This window comes from Lathyrus oleraceus, chromosome 5 (genome assembly GCF_024323335.1).
Source record: "Lathyrus oleraceus cultivar Zhongwan6 chromosome 5, CAAS_Psat_ZW6_1.0, whole genome shotgun sequence".
Lineage (NCBI taxonomy): Eukaryota > Viridiplantae > Streptophyta > Magnoliopsida > Fabales > Fabaceae > Lathyrus > Lathyrus oleraceus.
Genome location: NC_066583.1, coordinates 533,844,300 through 533,867,538, shown reverse-complemented (window position 1 = coordinate 533,867,538; position 23,239 = coordinate 533,844,300). Strand labels below are relative to the sequence as shown.

The 23,239-nt window shown below is 38.3% G+C and overlaps 1 non-coding gene across 1 annotated transcript; it reads left to right on the top strand.

Annotated features, from left to right (window-relative positions):
• Positions 1-1,188: 1,188 nt before the first annotated feature.
• LOC127088570 (small nucleolar RNA R71) lies at positions 1,189-1,295 on the top strand. The gene has a single exon (XR_007790401.1). It is a non-coding gene; the product is annotated as a small nucleolar RNA R71 (small nucleolar RNA).
• Positions 1,296-23,239: the final 21,944 nt, after the last annotated feature.

Below are 23,239 nucleotides of genomic sequence, written 5' to 3'. Positions count from 1 at the left end.
GGTGAGTGTAACGGTTTCGCTATCTTCAAGTTTCCTTTTATTAGAAAGAATTTCTTTTAAGAACTTGGCATATGAGGGCATCTGCGTAATAGCCTCTGTAAACGGAATTGTGACGTTTAATTGTTTTAGTAGGTCAACAAATTTTTTGAATTGGCCCGCATCTTTGGTTTTAATAAGCCTTTGAGGGTAAGGGATAGGTGGTTTATAAGGTGGTGGAGGTACATAAGGTTCCTTCTTTTCTACGGTTTCCTTATTACTCTCTTCCTTTTCCTTAGGTTCACTTTCCTCCTCAGTTGACTTTTTAGAGTTTTGGTTTTCTATCCTTGGGTCAGACGGTCCTTCCACTTCCGTTCCACTTCTCAGTATAATTGCATGAGCGTGGCTTCTTGGGTTAGGTTGGGGTTGGCCAGGAAATGTACCAGTTGGGGCAGCAGTAGGCGCTTTTTGTTGAGCTACTTGTGATATTTGCGTTTCCAGCATTTTGTCATGGGTAGCCAGGGCATCTACTTTACTTGCTAGTTGTTTAATTTGTTCGCCAGTGTGTACATTCTGGTTTAAGAAATCTTTATTGGTTTGCTGTTGAGAAGCTATAAAGTTTTCCATCATGATTTCCAAGTTGGATTTCCTAGGGGCGTTATTGTTAGGTGTAGATGGGACCGGCTTTTGATATCCTGGAGGTATAGCTGGGGCTTGATTTGGAGATTGTCCAGGTGCGTATAAAGCATTATTACTCTTATATGAAAAATTGGGATGATTCTTCCAATTTGAGTTATAGGTATGCGAGTAGGGGCTTCCTTGAGCATAGTTTACTTGCTCCGCTTGGATTCCTGTTAGGAGTTGACAATCTGCAGGAGTGTGACCTTGGATTCCACAGACTTCGCAATTCTGAGTTATGGCAACCACGGTGGCTGGAGGTGATACATTTAAACTTTCAATTTTCTGGACCAGAGCATCCACTTTTGCATTAACATGATCAAGGTTACTTATCTCGTACATGCCAGTTAGGTTTTTCTACCATTGTTCGTTCGCTTCCCCCACTGATAGTGGTTTTGAGCTATGCTTTCGATAAGTTGGTAAGCATCAGCATAAGGTTTGTTCATTAGTGCACCACCTGCGGCGGCGTCTATTATTAACCTCGTGTTGTACAGGAGACCATTATAGAAGGTATGAATTACTAACCAGTCTTCTAAACCATGGTGTGGACAAAGTCTCATCATGTCTTTGTATCTTTCCCATGCTTCGAAGAGAGACTCGTTATCTTTCTGTTTAAATCCATTTATCTGGGCTCTTAACATAGCTGTTTTGCTCGGCGGAAAATATCGGGCAAGAAAAACTTTCTTCAACTCGTTCCATGTGGTGACTGAGTTGGAAGGAAGAGATTGAAGCCATCTTCTAGCGCTATCTCTTAACGAGAAAGGAAAAAGACGAAGTCGAATTGCCTCTGAAGTGACACCGTTAGATTTAACAGTATCAGCGTATTGGACAAATACGGATAAATGAAGGTTTGGATCCTCGGTAGGATTTCCAGAGAATTGGTTCTGTTGCACTGCCTGCAACAATGAAGGTTTAAGTTCAAAGTTGTTTGCTTCAATTGCGGGTGGAGCAATACTCGAATGCGGCTCATCTTGCGATGGAGCGGCGTAATCTCGAAGAGCACGAGCTGGTTCTGCCATCTCGGGTATCGGCGAAGGAAGAAGATTTTTGAGATCAAGAAGTTCGACAGGAGGGAGATTGTTTGCAGCACGATATTCCCGAATTCGTCGTAAGACTCGGAGATATAGTTTGATATCGTTGATTCATAAGTAGAACGGCTCGCCTTGTGAGCGAGTGTGTGGCATACAAATCAACGAAAGAAAGAAAAGAAAAGGAAAATAAGCCTTAGTCTCTACAGCGTAACAGAAGAGTTACGATATCGACTAAATAAAAGTTCCCGGCAACGGCGCCAAAAACTTGATCCCGACTTTATGAGTCGAATTTGGGGTACAAACTGCAAGTGCACAGTTCTATCGCGTAGTTTTAAAAGATATCGATCCCACAGGGACTTATGAATCGATATACCGTTTTCTAAGGTTACTTCGTAAAGCTAAGGCGGGTAATACTTTGATTGTTTGGGGAAAAGGTAAAACTAAAAATAGGATCTAAATTAAATATCAACTAAACGGATATCGGTATGTAGTTCGTCGTAATTAGGGAATCAATTCTTCGTTGGTTTCTTGGTTTTAAAATAAATCTTTTCAGTTGACACTATTAATTAAAAGTCTTATCTCAAACTCTCGCTCTGTTGAATGAACTATGATTTTATATTAACGTAGCTGTCACTTATTAGTTAAGTCAAAAACCACTTTTTGAAAACAATAGAATCCGTAGAAACTCTTTTTAAGAAAACACTAATCGTTTAAAAACCCTTGTCTCAAACTCTCGCTATGTTGACTTAGGTTATATAATTAAATTCAAATGCTTAACTCTCGTCCTCACATTCAACCTTTAAAAATACTTTTTGAAAAAGATTAGAATTTAATTAACTCTAAAAATTGCTCTCGCCCTGATCTAGAATTAATGTCCAATTAACACTGTCCAGTCAAAAACTCAAACTCTCGTTCTATTGATTTTAACTTCTTTATGTCTTTTACTTTCGTACAAAAACCTTGTTATTAAACCTGTAAATTGAGACCGTGAAAAGAGTGATTTTAATTTTAAACTTAATTAAACCAACTTAGTTTTGATTCCTTCATTCCGCTTACTTTACATACCGATACCTAAATAAATTAGCCAGACATACTAAACAGATCTAAATAAGCAGCATGCATAAATAATTCCATCTCAGGCAAATAATATAAATAAACAGTAAAACAAAGCATATATAAATTCAAACAATAATTAAAGAACCTGAGTAATTAAATAGCAGTCTTGAACATCCACCACAGACCGGTGGGATTTGTTCTTGAATTCTTCAATCAGACAGAAAAATAAAAGTGAAGGAATAAAAATCTAGGGTCTAACGTAAGGTTAGATCTAGTAAAAGATACACAATAGTTTCCGGTGTAGAAACTATTGTGCGAAAAAGAATTAATTAAGTGCTGAAAGCTTAACTGGAAAAGAAAATAAAAATAAAAATAAAAACTGCAATTAAAAGCAAAAACAGTAAAGAAAAATAATGGTATGCTTGCACGGCTGGAAGAAGAAAATTGAACGAAGTCGGAGAGATTCTGCAGGGTTTGCAAAGCCAATATTTATACTGGTCACTTTGTTGTAACGGTTTCCAAGATTCTTCCATTCACGTTCCAATGGTCAAGCGTAACAATAGGCCTCAACGTCTTTGTTGCGCTTCTGAAGCCAAAAATATAGGAGAATGGTGTGACGTTCGTCACACCATGTGTTACGCTCATAACACAAGTGGGTAAAGCGTGACGCTCGTCACAGCCTGTGTGACGCTCGTCACAGGCACAACGCCTGTGTTTTTGGGCTGGGCTTTGGCTTTTGATATTTGCTTCTTTTCATTCCTTTTTGCACCTCCTTTTCTTCCTTTTTTACTTGTGCTTCAAATAAACTACCTGAGATAAATAGAAAGAAAATACCGAGTAATATCGCGTAAAATGAAATAAATTGAAGTAAATAATAATATAATTTAATTAAATTGAGTCCTAGAATGTGATATTATTTCATGTTATCAGGAATCTGAAAACCAGGAAGGTCGAGATAAAGGAGAAGAACCTAAAGATAAAATTTACGTACTGCCCCCGCCATATAAACCACCTATACCATATCCCCAAAGACTCAAACAAACCCAGATCAATAAACAGTACCAAAAATTTATTAAAGTTATAGAAAAACTTCATGTAGAAATCCCTTTCGCAGAAGCCATCACCCAAATACCTTCTTATGCAAAGTTTCTGAAAGACATCCTTACCAACAAACGTAGACTTGACGATCCGAAGCCTTTGGAATGTAATGCTATTTCCGAGGACAAATTAGAAAAGAAAGATAAAGATCCTGGAAATTTCTCCATTCCTTGCCTTTTGGGTAATCATGTCATCGAAAAAGCTTTTCTAGACTTAGGAGCTAGTGTGAGTTTAATGCCTTTAGCAGTTTGTGAGAGGTTAAACTTAGGAGAATTACAACCCACTAACTAAGATGTCACTTCAGTTAGCCGATAGATCTGTCAAATATCCGATAGGCATTTTGGAAGATGTTCCTGTTAGGATAGGTCAACTATTTATCCCTACTGATTTTGTCATACCAATTCTTCTAGGTAGACCATTCTTATCGACTGCAGGAGCCATAATAGATGTCAAGAAAGGAAAGTTGACATTTGAGGTAGGTGACGAGAAAATAGAATTTATACTTTCAAAATTTCTTATGGCACCTGTGATGGGAGACTCGTGTTATGCCTTAGATATCATTGATGAATGCGTTAGAGAATTAGAACAAAAAGAAATTACAATCAAGTTACCATCAACCCCCATAAAGGAAGATGATGACTTTAAAGAACCTTACATCGATGATAACCTTTACGAATGTTTATCCCTTACCCCAGATCCTATGCCATGCCCTAAGAAACCAACCTTAGAACTTAAGGAACTGCCTAAGAACCTGAGATACAATTCCTCGATGAAAAGATGAACCGCCCAGTTATAGTCAGTGCTACCTTGAGCCAAGAGGAGACGAACCAACTTTTAGACGTTTTACGAAGATATCCCTCAGCCTTAGGATATAATATCTCTGACCTGAAAGGTATAAGCCCATCCGTATGCATGCATCGGATTTCGCTCGAAGAAGATTCAAAACCCTCTAGGGAGCATCAGAGAAGAATAAACCCTATAATGAGTGATGTTGTTAAGAAGGAAGTTCTTAAGTTACTTGAGGCAGGTATAATCTACCAGATCTCGGATAGTAAGTGGGTGAGCCCTGTGCATGTAGTACCTAAAAAGGGAGGCATCACAGTCGTGCAAAACGATAAAGGCGAACATGTAGCAAAACGTTTAGAAGGAGGATGGCGGATGTGTATAGATTATAGAAAATTAAATAAAGCAGCTAGGAAGGACCATTTCCCTTTACCATTTATAGACCAAATGTTGGAGCGTCTAGCCAGACACTCTTACTTCTGTTATTTAGATGGATACTCTGGATTCTTCCAAATCCCTATTCACCCAGAAGATCAAGAAAAAACTACCTTTACATGCCCCTATGGAACCTTTGCCTATAGACGAATGCCTTTCGGCCTCTGTAACGCCCCAGCTACTTTCCAACGCTGCATGATGTCAATCTTCGCAGATTACCTAGATGGTATCATGGAAGTGTTTATGGATGATTTCTCGGTTTGCGGATTCAATTTTCACAATTGTCTTGCTAACCTTGAGAAAATCCTGGAGAGATGCGTGGAGGTGAACCTCGTGCTAAATTGGGAAAAATGTCATTTCATGGTGACCGAAGGAATAGTTTTAGGACATATAGTTTCCGAAAAAGGTATAGAGGTAGATAAAGCTAAAATAGAAGTTATAGAAAACCTAAAACCACCAAAAACCATCAGAGAAGTCCGAAGCTTTCTTGTACACGCTGGATTCTACCGGCGTTTTATCAAGGACTTCTCCAAAATAACAAAACCGTTAATCGGACTTTTAATGAAAGATGCTGAATTCATTTTCGACGAAAAATGTAATGACGCATTTAATCTTTTAAAGCAAGCATTAATCTCTGCACCCATTATGAAACCGCCCGATTGGTCGGAACCTTTTGAGATAATGTTCGATGCTAGTGATTATGCAGTTGGAACCGTTCTAGGACAGAGAAAAGATAAAAAATTACATGCCATTTATTATGCCAGTAGAACCCTAGATGCTGCCCAACTTAATTACGCAACAACCGAAAAAGAATTACTCGATGTAGTTTTCGCTATAGACAAATTTAGATCTTATCTAGTAGGAGCAAAAATTATTGTTTACACCGATCATGCTGCCATTCGTTACCTATTAAGTAAAAAAGATGCCAAGCCCAGGTTACTCCGATGGATTCTATTACTACAAGAGTTTGATTTAGATATAAGAGATAAAAAAGGCACTGAGAATGTAGTAGCCGATCACCTTTCTAGGCTAGAACATCTAAAACCTGAACTAGTACCCATAAATGATGATTTCGCCTATGATAGACTGGTCGTTAAAGTAGAAACCATTGAAGACAATAACCTAGATCCTTATGAGCATTCCCAAAATTCCTTAGCAATAAGTAACGTACCCTGGTATGCAGATTTCGTTAATTACCTCGCTGCTGATATAGTACCCCCTGATCTTGACTACCACGGCAAGAAGAAATTCTTCCACGATGTGAGAAACTTCTATTGGGACGAACCGCTCCTTTTCAAAAGGGGTAAAGATGGCATTTTTCGCCGTTGCGTTCTAGAAGAAGAGGTAAATAATATTATCGAGCATTGTCATTCTGCACCTTATGGTGGACATGCAAGCACCTCTAAGATATACGCCAAGATTCTTCAAGCTGGCCTATTCTGGCCTACCATGTGGCGTGATGTCTATGCTTTCATTGTTAAGTGTGATAGATGCCAACGTACTGGAAACATTTCAAGACGTGATGAAATGCCTCTAAGAAACATTCAGGAAGTAGAACTCTTTGACGTATGGGGTATAGATTTCATGGGACCTTTTCCACCATCCTTAGGAAATAGGTATATTTTAGTAGCTGTAGACTATGTGTCTAAGTGGATTGAAGCTATAGCTGCACCCACAAACGACACTAGGGTAGTAATCAAACTATTTAAAAACTATATATTCCCTAGATTTGGAACACCACGTTTAGTCATAAGCGATGAAGGATCACACTTTATATCAAGAATATTTGACAAACTTTTAAGAAAATATGGAGTTAGGCATAGAGTAGCAACACCATACCACCCACAGACTAGTGGCCAAGTAGAAGTATCTAATAGGGAGATAAAACAAATCCTAGAGAAAACTGTTTCTATTTCTAGGAGAGACTGGTCTCAGAAGCTTCAAGAAGCGTTATGGGCCTATAGAACCGCTTTCAAAACCCCTATAGGAACTACCCCTTACCAACTAGTTTATGGAAAATCATGTCACTTACCATTCGAATTAGAGCATAAAGCCTATTGGGCCATTAAAACTTTGAATTTAGACTACCTAGCCGCTGGAGAAAAGCGTACCCTAGACATTCATAAATTAGAAGAACTTATGCAATCTGCCTACGAGAATGCAAAAATATATAAAGAGAGGACAAAAGCCTATCATGACAAAAGAATAGTAAAGAAAAACTTCAATGTAGGCGATTCTGTTCTCCTTTTCAACACTAGGTTACGACTCTTCCCTGGGAAGCTACGTTCAAGATGGAATGGTCCTTTCGAAGTATCCAAGATTCTGAGATCCGGAGCCGTAGAAATCAAGAACGATACCTGTAGTCCATTCATTGTAAATGGACAAAGACTGAAGCTCTACGAAGGAGGAGACATTCCAGCATACTACTCGAGCCACACCCTGATTGATCCACCGATTCATACTACTACAGGTGTATAAATTCTAACCGTCAAGCTAATGACGTTAAACAAGCGCTGCGTGGGAGGCAACCCATGGTTTTTCCTTTTCATTTTACTTTTTTTTTTCGCATTTATTTACATTTATTTTTATTTTTATTTTATTTTATCTTATTTTGCATTGAGACTAAAGTTTGAATGGTTTGTATTTTCAGGATCACTTTCGTAACTTTTACAGGATGCAGGGTTTTGATGACATGCATGTTGCCTATAGAGACAATGCTCAGAGGGAGCGCTACATTGCTTTATACCAGCGCCCTATGGCACCCACACGTTACCCTGATCAGCATTGTATGGAGGCACTGGGTATCGAGCCTAGTATCCGATTCCTTAGCCACCAGCTCCACTGGGACGAATTTGCTGATGACTTGAGTAACACATATAGGAACCTGACTTTGGAGTTCCTGAGTTCATTCGACTACGACCCCTATTCTGGACCAGATGGGTATGCTGCTTTCAGGCTCTTTGGAGTTGAGTACTCCTTCAGCCAGAAAGAGTTCGGCGACTTATTAGGTTTCCAGAATACTCCTGATGTTATCCCGGAGACACCTATGGGATATTTCCTGGGTAAGAAAGTGGAGAAGTTTTGGAGTGATATATCAGGTGGCGGAAGCCAGGATCCATCTACACAGTTATCTTATGTCATACATAACCCAACCTTCAGATATTTTCAGATGATATTAGCACATTCCTTCTTGGGAAGACCGGATGCAGAGACACTACTAAGTGAAGAGGAGATCTTCCTATTATTTTGCGCATCCCAGTCTCGCCCAGTAGCATGTGGGAACTTTTTATTGAATAATCTCAGCGGTATCTCTAGATCCACCAAAGGAGTCATCCATGTTGGTGGAATCATCACACAGATTGCAGTCGCTTTGGGTCTGTCTCGTAAGCTGTTGCATCTTCGGACCTACTGTGGATATACTACCATGGACATCGATTTCTGTTTGACCAGAGGATTGATGAGGAGAGCCTCTTTCCACCCATGTCAGTTCCGACTGCTAGTCGACAGCGAGGCCATCCATTACTTCACATTGTCAGATCCTATGATGACCAGTGTGCATGATCCAGCGAATTGGAGTTATGCTTTAGAGGGCCAGGGAGAGACCGTTGAGGAGCCGAGATCGCCCCCAATTGCTGAATACACACCTGCACCACCATCTCCTAGAATCACTGTTCTCTCTAATAATCATTCATGGCAGACACCTGACATACGCACCCAGATTGTTGAGTGCCGTAGAGAGATTGCAGAGCTTAGACAGGAAGTGGCGGACCTAACTTTACAGATAGGAGTGTCCGATCTCACCCATGCTACTGAAGCCGATTGTCTATATCAGGAGATCGCAGAGCTCAGGCAGGAGATAACCGTGCTCCGTGGATCCACTCAGGCAGACGACACCCCTAATACCTGATTTCACCATTTCATTTCACTTTATTTCTCTTTCATATATTTATTGTATTTGCATTACTCATTTTACATTATCGCATTTGGATATTATATAAACTACTACTATACATTAGTATTTCTATTTTTATCTATATATGTTTTATATTTTATTTGCATTTTAATTTTTCAGTTATTTATTTATTTATATTTAATTCCTGTTTTTGTTTTTGTTTCAGTTTCACTTTTTATTTTTCGTTTTTACTTTTATAAAATTATGCAAGTCAAAGAAACTAGGAGAATCACAAGACAAATACTATCCAGACCCCTCAAAGCCAAAAGACAAGCGAAGCCCAAACCAAAGGACCAAAATCTGGCCCAGCCAGATTTTGCCTTGTGGCGCCCGCCATAGGACCTGTGGCGCCCGCCACAGCGTTTGTAAATGGTCAGGGCATACCACTTTTCTTCACCATTTTTGCAACTTACAACCTCCAAAACCCATTTTTTCACCTTGGAAAAAAGCCCTTGAACCCATAAAAAGCTCATACTTTCCTAACCACCATACCACACAAATCATTATTCCACTTTCCATTTTCAATTTCATCCGCCGGATTTTGTAAAAATCCAACCTTTTTCACCAACCACTTCATCTTCTTCATCCACATTTCAAGAGCATTCAAATGGAGTTCAACGGATTCATTCTCCGAGGAGGGAAACCAGGGGAGAGACAAAGAAAAATCATTGAACGGTTGTAAAATCGGGAAATTCTCCCGACAAGGTATGTTGACGAAAATTGTCTCTACACTTTAGGAATCTACCATAGCATTTTCCATTTATTAGACAACCTAGGTTTGCATAATTTCTTTATCAACAAAGAACCCACCTATGAGCGGCTGACAATCGAATTTTTAAGTTCCTTAATTTATATTGTCAACCCTAACACTGCTAGCACAGTTGGTACTGTCAAATTTAGAATGTTTGTTGTTGAATACCAATTCAGTACCGACGAACTAGCCAGTTTGTTAGGGATCCCTCATGGGGAAGGTGCTATTTGTGAGGCCCCTTTGGATTCCGAATGGTCTGTTAAGGTATTTTCCTTCTGGGAGCGTTTATCAAACACTTCCATTAACTCTTTTGAAGGAGTTCTTGCCTCAACTATCCATAACCCGGCCATCAGAGTTTTTAGATATCTGTTGGCATGCATTATTTTTGACCGGGAGAATCCAAATAAGGTTAACGCTAGAGAGCTTCTATATTTGCAAGGAAGCCTCACAAATAGGAGAATTAATTCGGTTCCGTTTATGCTCGCCCACATGATTTTAACTCTGAATAAGGCGGGACCGATTTCTTTTGGTGGATTGATTACGTCTATTGCTCAGGCACTTAACCTGAACAATGAGATTGCTACCCTAGACCCCTTACCTCCTCGCACAATTACCTTAAAATTTCTGAGAGACATGAAATTGTGTCGCTCAAGGAGAGAAGGAGGTTATACACTTATGATTCATGGTGTAGCTATCCCATCTGTTATTCTACCTTGCACTAGACGTACTAATATACGTGATGAGAGGAATTGGACCTACGGTTTAGATGATCCACCTGTTTTGGGTCCTCTTCCTCCTAGCATTCCTGATGAGGCAGGACATGACACTGATGATGAATATGATCGGAGAGAGAGATCTCCCGTACCACATGTGTCCCCCCATCATCCTTCACCACCACACACCGCACCATTTTCTTCTTCTGCAGGTACCACTCCTGGCTTCTATATTACATAGGAGATGTGGCGTGACCACCTGGCTAGAGAGCAAAGGCGTGACGACCTACTCTCTACCATCCAGCAACAAATGACGGATAATATGAACTTCATGCAACAATCACAGCGGAGGACAGACAGGTCCTACGACACTGTCCTACAGTCCCTGCAAGTGATCACCGATACGCAAGCCCGTCAACAACAATACCACCAGAGACACATGGCACTAATTGAAGCCACCCAAGGTTCCATTATTGGTAACCTTCGAGACGTGAGGACCGCACAGGATGCCCTGCAGGCGAGGATGGATCAGAGAGACCGTCGTCGTACCCGATCACGTCGTCCACCTCAGGATGGCGAAGGCACTAGTGGTCAGCATTAGGTTGTCAGGTAACTCTTCCTTATCTTATTTCGAAACATTGGGGACAATGTTCGATTTAAATGTGGGAGGAGACTCTATCGTCTTTTCTTTATTGTTTTTCTCGCTTTCCCTTTTAGTTATTTGTTGTTTGTTTTTAGATTGTTTAATTTCCCTTTTAGTTGTTTATTTTGCTTTTTAGTATAATGCATGAATCTGACGAGTCACCAAATATAGTAGATCCTTAGTACAATCCTACCTCCCCATACCTTTAGCCCCACCAAAAAATTTTGCAAAAGAAAATAGGTGTTATTTCGAAAGTTTTCAGGTTTTAAGGACCTGTTTTGAGTAAGGATGCGGTGACTTGGGAGAACTTTGAGAAACATCAGTATCTGTTTTAGCACCATAAGCTTCGTAAATATAGGAATCATTCCCGAAACCCCATATACCATGGCCTTAATCATCATTTCCGTATAAGTCCTTAGTAGTTTATCTCAGCAGTCAGCTCCGGCCTATGCATCCTCTACGTAGGGGACCGATGCAAATAAGTGAATGATCCAGAAAAACAAAAAAATAAAAAAATAAAAAATAAAAATAAAAAATAAAAATAAAAGAAAGCAAAAAGGCAACTCCGGTATAGGTGACCCTCACAAAGTCATTTAAACCAAAGAATTGTAAAAGATTGCTACAAAAAGAAAAAGAAAAAGAAAAAGAAAAGCAGTACCCACTGTTGGTTGGTTCAGAGGTATCTGGCACTGAACTCGGTAGGGCGGATTACGATCCGAATCCCCTACAACTACAGTTGGGTCCAATAAAAGGGTTTACACATATTTATGTGCCAGTAACCCCAAGCTCTGATCATAATCACTAACAGGCCACTCTACTATGAAGCATGTACGGATAACGGGCTTAATGTGATTGCGCCTGAATGAAAAGGACACAAAAAGAGATGAAGAGGCAGACCTAGGTATTGTGGGATAATATGGGTTGGTTAATATAGGAATGAAGTTTATGTCCGTATTTGCGGATTAGTGTTATCATGATACCCTTAGTTCACTCAGTTAGTATCTATCACTGCATCCCGACTTGAACTTAGAATTTCTACGTGAAGCACTCGTTTACACCAGTTTTTATTTTATGAGCTTTATAATGTTTTGCTTGAGGGCAAGCAAAGGTTTAAGTGTGGGAGAGTTTGATCACACTAAAATTTATGTATTTTTGACTCCGATTTCACATGCATTCTAGTCATTTTATTGTCATTTTGTTGTGTTATTACTGTGTTTTCCTTTGTTTTCAGGTTTTTACTTTAATCGGAGCCCCGATCGAGAAAAGGAGTGAAAAAGAGCTAAAAACCCTAAAATTCAGCATTTTGTGCTCATGGCCTACCCCATGGCGGGCGCCACAGACCAAGCCATGACGTGTCCAAGTCCAACTTCCTCAACTCCCACGTTTCCCCACTTCATCCACTAAGGCACCCCATTTTGTGCTTGTGGCGGGCGCCACAAGAAGGAAACGGTTTTCTCTATTTTCAAGTTGAAGGGCATCCAAGTCAATTCCACCTTTTTTATTTTGCTTATAAATAGAAACGCGAATTCAGTTTTACAATCATCCAAACTTAGAGCAGAGGCAAACTCAGAAGCAACTTTGTTTCACTTAGGCATATATTTAGTATTTTATAGTGGTAATCGCTTCGCATTGGAGTGTTACCACAATTGTGTCATCAAGTCTGTGATAGAGTCTGTAATCGAGTTTGGAGCAGTTTGGAAGGAAGTTAATCCTGCCGCCATTTACATTTCCGCATTGCAATTTACGCAGCCCTCCGATTGGAGCAGGTTTTTATTACTCGCCTTTACTTTATTTATTTCCCGCACTCGCTTTTACTTTATTTATTTCCCGCACTCGCTTTTACTTTATTTATTTCTCGCACGCGCTTTTACTTTATTTATTTCCCGCACTCGCTTTTACTTTATTTATTTCCCGCACTCGCTTTTACTTTATTTATTTCCCGCACTCGCTTTTACTTTATTTATTTCCTCGCACTCGCTTTAAATTATTTATTTCCTCGCACTCGCTTTAAATTATTTACTTTCCGCACTCGCACTACTTTTATTTACTTTAATGCACTTTTACTTTATCATGTCTAGCTAAATTTATAAGGCTAGAATGTAAGGATCGTAATTAAACCAGTAATCCGTACAATGGTTCGTAGAAACACTTAAAGGGCTATTTTAACTTTCAACTTAAGTTTTCCCGCACTTCAATTCCGTTGGGTAAGATCGAAAGCCGTCCAACATCTTTATAAACTTAATTGTTTTTAACTATTTCAAAAACAGCGAAAGCGCTTTATTTAGTTCATTAGGAGTTTTTAACATCAAGAAGAAAAGAGATTTTAAAACTATTTTCGGACGCGTTTATAAGTTTAGAGTCTGGTTCGTGAGAACCTCTTTTGGTTAAGAAATCCAGGTTATAATACTTTTCAGCTTAGTCAAGATACTATATTTCTTAAAAATAGGTTTACTACTCTAACGCAGTGCGCGCCTTTTTATAAGTGACAATAAGAGGGTTTGATTAGGAAGTACAACTCGGTTCTGAATACGCGAAAGCGTCAGTTCATGTTAAATTAGTTCTTTTCAAAGTAGGAAACATTGCCCATAAGTAGTTCTACTAGCAAGTACTTGGATTATCAATTGATTACGTGAATTACATTCGACCCTGTCTTTATTAATTAAATCTATTTCAACACTTTACTTTTTATTGCACACTACAAAACACTTATTTTGACCACCTTTGATAAACACCATAACGACAGATAACGATAGATTGACACTTGGTCTCTGTGGATACGATAATCTTTTATATTACTCTGACGCGTTCGTATACTTGCGAACATCAAGTTTTCCAACGCATCACCAGCCCCATATACCATCTTAGCGCGATGCTGGTCAAACTGTCTTGAAAGTAGTGAATTAACAACTGATCATTATCTGTCTGGGTAGACATCTTACGGGCATACATCACCAAATGACTGAGCGGACATGTGTTTCCTTTGTACTTTTCAAAGTTAGGTACTTTGAACTTCACCGGAATCTTCACATTCGGCACGAGACATAATTCAGCAGCACTCTTCCCAAAAAAGTCCTTACCTCTCAAAGTCTTCAACTCCTTGCGCAGCTAAAGAAATTGATCTTTCATTTTATCCATTTTCTCATAAACGTTCGGGCCCTCAGATGGCTCAGAATGATAAATGGTGTCTTCCACACGAGGTAAGGTATGCACTACAGGTGGCAGCACAGACATGACCGGGCTAGATGCCGGCATGGAAGCAAATGTGGGCATAAAGCCCTCAGGCATGAAGTTTGGCGGCATTCCCCACGGGAATCTGGCAGGCACGGCAGGTGCGAAATTAGCGGTAGCAGCAGGCATGATAGAGGTAGCCACCTATGAAATAACAGTCCTTTGAGGAGGAGGAGTTGCGGGCAATCTCCTCTTCCAGGTCTTTATTCTCTTGCTCAAGATGTTCCATAATTCTGGAGTGATTGGCGCGAGTATTGTACCGATGAGTCAACTTGGCTGAAGCACAAAAGAAATACCAATGAGACATCTGGCAAAAGAGAATCCTGCTTATACAAATGATGCATGAAATGAAATGCTTGTTTATTTTTATTTCTAAGGAACTTACTATATTATTTGCATATATATATATATATATATATATATATATATATATATATATATATATATATATATATATATATATATATATATATATATATATATATATATATATATATATATATATATATATATATATATATATATATATAAAACAATAATTACAATAATTTGATAAAAAAACTCTTTTTATTTATATAATTGGAAGGATTACACTGAGTACAATTTCAGAAACCAAACAAAAAATACAAGGGAGAAGAAGACTAGCCATCCTAAGGATCCCTAACAACAACGTCAGAAGATCTGGCTGCAGGCACGTACTTCCTTCGAATGCGTCGAATCTCAGTCTCAAAAGAAGTCTTCATCTAAGTCTTCTCGAGGACAAGCTGATCAACAATCTTCTTCCAAGCAACGGAAGGTTGAGGTATGCTAGAAGATGAAACCTTTGGATCTCTCTGTCTCTTTGTCACTCGGTCTTCAAGTAGCTCAATAAGTGCATCCTTGTCCTTAGACTTCAATTGCAACTCCTCATGCTTTTTACTCAAAGCATGGAAACGCTCTTCCCACATATCCTTCTCTTGCTTCATCTCGGTGAGCGCATCTTCCAACTCCTCTACATCTTAGTTAGGGAGAGTTAATGGCTCAACCACAACCATAGACATAGGTCTCTCACAAGGATAAGGCATCTTCAATTCCAAAGCTCTCTTCTTCAGCCAAAGAGTGTAAGCTTCCAAAGCTACACAATTGCACAGACCAAGCTCGGATCTTCCTTTCCTATGCACATTATGCGAAGCATGCATAATCTTCTGCTTCAATTGTCGGGGATCTTTATCCTCTTGATAGAAAAGACCTTCTAACAAAGTGTTATTAGGTTTGTCTATCAAGGGGAACCCAAGTTGACGATGAGCCAAAGCAGGGTTGTAGTTAATTCCTCCTTGTGTACCAATAAGAGGCACATTAGAGAATTCACCTCAACTATCAATAATCTCCAAACTGCTCAAAGAAGGATCATACCAAACTATATCATCATTAGTGAGAGACATAAGTCTCTAAGACCACCGTAGACATTGTTTGTTCTCCACAAAAGCAGGCGCCTGAGGCAAGTGCAAAATAAACCACTTGTACAAAAGAGGAATGCAACAGACAATAGTTCCACCACCCTTAGAATTCCTTAGATGCAAAGAGAAGTACATATCACCCAACAAAGTAGGCACAGAATTTCCAATCAAGAAGATTCTAATGGCGTTAACATCAACAAAACCATCAATGTTAGGGAACAAAGCTAATCCATAAATGAGCAACACAAAGATATCTTCGAAAGCGTCCACACTACCGGCTTGAGCAAAGGCAGTAGCTTCCTTGATGAGTAAATCAGATGGCAACCTAAACAATCCTCCTTTCTTCACCCAATGAGCCTCTATCTCTGATTTCTTCAGGTGAAGAGCTTCAGCAATAAGACGGGATCTGGGAATCTCTTCCAATCCACTAAATAGTACTCTACTAGAAATAGGTATCCCCAAGAGATGAGCATACTCCTCCAACGTAGGCACAAGCTGATAATCTGGAAAAGTGAAGCAACGGTAGAGAGGATCATAGAACTGCACTAGTACACTCAAAAGTCCTTCAACCATATCAGCAGACAAGATAGATAGAAGTTTCCCATGACGTTGCTTGAAGTCCAAGAGATCAAATACAAAAGATGCTAGCTTCCTTAACTCTTTCAAGTCGGGACATCTGAAACTGTACTTCTTAGTGTTCCTTCATCCATAATCCATGGTCTGAATATATTTGCAAATAACACCTCAGTTCCTTGAAATTTTTGTGTGATGAATGTCATGATACGCATGAATGCATGAATGCAACAATCGCAAATAAGGGATCACACACAAGGCACACGAACAAAGGTCAATGGATGAATTAAGTCATTGTCAAGATCAATCATCAATTTTGGTGGATTATGGTTTACACCTTATCAACACCCAAGTTCCATTGATATTGACAAGACTTGATTGGATCAACCAAGAATAAAGGGTTTGTTGTAAGTCACGAGGATGGAGTCTGGGTAAGAACCATCCTAAAGGAGTGAACTAAGGATAAAAACCTGTAGATTATGTTCTAAAAAGTTCCCAGAGTCTTAATTCCATCTTACCGGATATTACAGGTTAGGATGACTGATTCATCAACCCATAATAATCTCAAGAGAAACTCGTCTGAGTGTAGTATCGCGTAAAAACTGTTATCAATTCTACACTTGAGCAGTCTCCGCACTACGTCCTAAATAGGCCAAGAGGGGTTAAATTTTCTACGGTCCTCAGCTTCTCGGACCCCAAATTAGAGATAGTAATGCCTAACCACAAATACTTGTGTGACATTTCCAAATCCAAAAGGGTCTCCACTGAGCAGATGGATCTCAAGCCAACTTGTTAATGACTACTCCACACAAATCGAACATGACTATACCATCGTCCTATCTTAATTGCACTCAAGTTCGGGTTAGAACTTATCTCACCACTCAGAGATCACCAAGCATAACAAGCAGATTATATCACACAAATAAATATACATACATCAAATATACAATTATATACACACAAAAAAGTAGGCTAAACCCACTGGAGACTACTCCCCAGCAGAGCCGCCACTTAATTTCTGTAGCGGTAAATTCGTGATCATCAAGCTATGGATAAGCAAGACATCAAATAACAAGAGTCGCCACCGCGCTTTTATTGTTTCCAAGGGAAAAGGGAAAAGTACAAACAAAACCCATAAAATAAGAAGTTTTCAAAGCAAAACTAATAAAATGCCGGAGATTACAGGTAAGGGGGTTGGTTACACAGAGGGAAGGTGTTAGCACCCAAAGTGTTATAGGTACTCCTAGGGAGCCCTTTCTTGTGTGCATATGTATTTTGTACAAAATGATGTTTACAAACAAATAGAATGGGGGGATGAGAAAAGAATTAATTAATTATATTTTTTGTGTTTGACAAGACCTTCGGATTTGTGCCTACGTACCAACATAAAAATGAGGGATCAAAACCTCGTAGTTCGTGATACAAATTTCAAAGTGGATGCTTTGCTTTTAACAAAAATTAGGTTTGAAAGGCACAAAGGCCTAGAAAATGGTTTGAATGAGTTAATTCTTTTAGGATTTTGAAAATTTTAAGTCAAGTTTGGTTAAGTTTATTTACATATTTATTTAAGAAAAGATGTTTAAAAATGCAATGGCATAAGGCCAAAGTTTCTAGTTTGCAAAATGGTCTAAGTTTTAAAAAAAAAGACAACTACAAACAAAGAAGTTTTTAAAAGGAGGGAGAGATTTTGAAATTAAAGAGATGGGGAGGAGATGAAGAGACTAATCCTAAGCATAAATTTAAAAGTTAAGAGTTGAAAAGATCTGACCAATGGGTTGCAATCCAATAGACAAGAATGTCATATAGAAACCCAAATTCCCTTGGAAATTAGAATCAAGAAACATACAATGCACACAATATTAACTTGAAGAGTAGGGAATCAAATAAAGATAGCCACATCCAAGCTTATCCATTCCATGATCTTCTTCAAATTTGCCCATGTAGCAGATGAATTCCACAATGCCATAAGTCACAGGTTCAAAATAACAGCTTCACAATGATCATGATGCAAATGAACTCAAATGGATCTTCAATGATGTATCATATGAAGTTTCAAATTTCAAGCACTTGGCTACATGGAAGTTGGCATTGGCCAAGTACTTTGCATAGGGAGTGTTGCCTAAATTCTAAGTCCAATTGTCTCAGATCAAACCAATAGTCCACACAAGATGTTTTTTAGGGTTTTTGTTCTTATTATGTACATTAATGGCCAAAGACCACACAAACAAACACAATATACATAAGCAAATTATATCACAAAATATGGTCCAAATGGACAAAGTGAAAATGACATTAACATAAACAATTAGAATGGTATGAATAATGGTAAATGAATAAGGCTTAAGAATAAAGCGCATTAAAGTAAATAACTTGAAATTAAATGTTAGTTGTTAATGAGTTAGAAGTTAGTATTACTTTTGCTTTTTTTTAAGTCATTCTTTGGAGAACACTCAACGCACTTATCACAAGCATGGATCCTTGAACTAAGACATCTTCCAAAGGAAGGAAAAAAGGCCAAGTTTCCACACAATACAATGAAAGAGGGGAGACTTACAATCTCACTAACTAGAATGCTATGCCTTTTGTGTCAGAAATTTAGCGTTATGTTAAGCAATCGTAATTGGACTTATGTAGAAGTCACAACTATTTGAGGTCGGGCAATAGAATTTTGGTGTTAATGCATGTTAGAGACATAGTATAATGAACTATGCTCATGAAACATACCACACACAAAAAAGAATATGCAAAAGAGATGACCTAATCTCATCCATACTTATGTTGATTTTTCAATCAACTAGCCTTAGGATATTGAGATATCATAGGTCCATGATATGAATGCATAAAGAAGGGGAATAAGATGAAGAGGGAGGGGAATAGATCAAAACTCAAATTGGACAAAGGAGGACTTTTACCAAATTAAGATCATTCATTCATTTTGGGAGATGGAATGTACATTCCATCAATCCCCTAAATCCAATGATCTTAACCTAGCAAAGTCAAATCAACCTTGACCAAGGCCCAACAACACAAGTCAAACTCATACAAACAATCAAAATGGCTCAACACAATTATTTGACATTTATTCAATTTAAAAAATACTAAAAATAATGTATTAAATTAAATATGGTTTGTCTAATTCCTAAAACCTCATCAAAACACCAAGGAAATGGCCATGAGATTTATCATAGGTCAAACAAGGTCAAAGGACCTTGGAGAAAAATTTTCAGAATTTTTAGAGACTTAAAAGTATTTTTAAATAATTAAAAATATTCACAAAATCAATTAAATCATGAAAAATATTAATAATGATCCGAAAAATAATTTTAATTCAAAAAACGAAAGAGGATTTTATTTAAAATATTTTGGTAAAACTCTCATATTTTTTGGATCAATATTAAAATTAATATGAATTAATGAAAATCAGAAAATACGAAAAAACGTGGACCACTTGATCTCCCTCATTAATTGAGGTGGCAGATCAAGTGGTCATCAGCGCGCTTTCCACCATGGACTTAAGTCAATGTGCCACAGGGATGGTAATCAAAACCAACACGTGAGATTAAAATATTTTGAATTGATCATGTGGCTCAGATCCCGTCCAACACATCACCGGCACTAAACCTCCGGCCACCTTCTCAGGCGAACCTCGTCGGACTGGTTCAGTCATCACCATCACATAAATGAAAAAGGAGGACATGATCTGAAAGAAAAAATGGCGTAGATCACGAATATGACCTCAATTTTAACTAACTCTACATAAATAGAAAGATATGAGGAGTTGAATTTTGAGGTGTCACAACTGAGTTGCTTCGATTTGACCTCAAAACAACTCAATCTTCTTGCCTACGTTGGTAGGACTTCAGACAACCAAAGATCCAAGAGAATGGATGAGAATTAAGTGAGAATCAAAGAGAAGAAAATTTCTAGAAAATACCTTCAATGTTGTGCAGAACTTAATCTTGCTTGCTTCAATCCTTGCTTGATCACACTCAGGGAACTTGCAGAAGTGGTTTGGAAATGGAACAAAGCTTTGGATCCTGGAGTTTTTGAATCTCCAAATAATGAGATTCAAACTCAATTTTCAGATTGAAAATTCTCAGGTTTTCCTTTGATTTGTGAGGGTTTGAAAAGAGAGGACAAAGCTGGCGCGCAAGGGATCCTTCAAATGAGCTCAGAGGGCTTGTATTTATAGCAATTGGGAATGTTATTTGCACACTTGAATTTGCTTCCAAATTTGGCAATATCATGCACATGCTTGCATGGGCGTGTACAAGCCCACAAAGAAATCCATTTTGGTCAAAATGCATATGAAGTGAAGTTGAAATGAAGCTTGAATGGCAAGGCAATGCTATGTGATGTTTTGAACATTTGATCTTTCCACTTGATGCAGACCTGTTAAGACCATACGCGGCCCTAGCAAACCTTGTCCAAAATGGATGAAATAGGACTCTTTGGAAAGCTTAGATCAAGGGAAACAACTCTTATGTTGGACACTTTTTCATTTGGAACTTCAATCATGGTGAATTTTGAGGTGGAAGTTTGGAAATTTCAACATGTTGAAATTTTTTCTAAGTGTCAAGTCATATACCTCAATGTTCCACCTTACTTAACTTTTCGTGTGAGCTCCAAATGAGAAACATGTATTCATCAAAGTTGTAGCCCTTTCAAATACCTTAAAAATGGCCACCAATTTCATGTCATTTGGATTTATAATGATAGAGTTATGCATTTTTGAAGTTGAGGAAAATCACTTGTTCAATGGTATAGGTCAAAAATGACCTATAATGTATCCTTATATCACATTCTCATAAAAGTTGATTTAGCTTTCACTACAAACATAAAAGTTTAATTAGACATCTTGAATTTGATTTTGAAACTTGTAAATATTTCATATCATAAAAATTGAGCAAGTTATGGCCTTGGGAAGTTTACTTTCAAATTAGGGTTTAGACAAAATGACCTATAATGTTTCAACATATAAAATTACTTTCCAAGCAAAATTAGCTCTAGACTTTATCATGAAAGTTGTTTGTAATGTCATTTAGAGTAACGTTTCTCTTGGGATCATTTTCATATGATGAAAATTGTAGGAGATAGGGTCTAGGGGGACCCAGTTTTGATCAGATGAATTCATCTGGCTAACCACCATCAACCAACTTTCTATCATGCAATTATCTTGACTTTTTAGGATCATGGTAGATAATATATGCATAATATGATGAATTTTGAAATACCCCTTGAGATATTTGATCAATTGGTGAGGAAGCTTGTTGAAGAAGTTAATCAAGATACCCAGACAAACTAGGGTTTCCAAGGCAAACTACCTCCAAACTCTTGAAGAATAATTGATCAAAGTAACATGTAAATATCAATAGGACTCATATCTGATGCTTAGAGATATTGTGGATCATTCCTTGGTTGTGCTCTTAGCCTTGAGGGTCTTAAACCCTAGATATGAACTTGATAGATCAAATGGGGATCATGCCCTACTTAAAAAAGAGTTAGGCAAATGCAAAGACATATTTTTGGTATTTTTGTTAGTAAAAATGATAATATACAAGTATGATACAATCACATAGTGCTTGATGATCTCTCCCAAAACAAACCCAATGAACGAGGGGTAAGGAGGATGCCAAAGTATGATCCTAATGCTAATGCATATGATGAGATTGCATGAGGGATCTTAGGGTCAAAATTGGGGCCTTACAACTTTGAGTGGATCCATGGGTACAATTGGGGGCCTACTTGTTTGGTCCACCTGTACTCTAAGTTGAGAGAGGGGTGTATGTGGAAGAAGAAGCAAGTCACAAGCATTGTCACACTATTGACGATAATAATTATTGGTATTTTAATGTTTCTTTGTCATTTCCATTTCATCTTTGCAATGTCATTATTAATAATTCGTGTGATCCAAACTTTTCATTTCAGTCTTGGATCCTCTAGCACTTCTCGCGCATCTCAGGAAGAGCGAGTGTTGAGACTTACACTGAGGATATACCGCGTGCTACTGCTTTTTCCCCACTTAGAGAGAACCAGTCGACTAAGCCTTTCAGAATTTATCTTGACAGTTTGATTGCCGTGGAAATGCACTTCAATAGTTATGTCGATCACCATCAGACGCAACCATTTGACGAGATAATGATATACTCTTGATGGTTGGCCTGCGGATTATGTCTCACTGCTCCTCATCTGCGTGAGTGCGTCATGTGGCAGTTTGGCTACACTCAGACCATTCCTAGACAACATGTTGTCTCTGTTACTCCTGCTTTGACATATAGACAGGTAGATGATATGTTTGATGATTATCAGAGTCATTTGATACCAGAGGAGGAACACAGTATCATAGCCGTGAATGACGGGAGAACATCACGAAGAGTAGGTGGGTTAGAATATGTTTTGAGCCTTAAATATTTTCTTTCTGAAACCGTGAACCAGGCCATGTTATAACCCTTAAAAGACCTAATTGAAGCAGGGTTTATTTTGAAAGCGTACTTCAGTCAGTAAAATCGTGTTAAAATTGTCTCCTTAATGATTTGCTTATCACTTGTGTTTGTATTGATATGACATTCTCATTAGTGGTTCATTCACTATATGTCATAATTCCAGTGAACACAATGGGATATTAGAACTAGCATAAACATGACATTCACATTATCATTTACAAAATAAACTTGTTTTACTCGTGAGTAAGAATCTGACATCCAGAAATCTTCCACAATGAACATGAATTGAGGAACTTGATGATTCAAAAGTGCAGAACGCCTAAGACCTTCATTGAGCAGGGGAAAACCATTTCTCTTGATCACACCAAGGCAAAATTCTGAAGACTGTGGAGTAGAAAGACAAACCGCTTTAAGATCCATTCGATCAGAGGCAGTCACGTCAA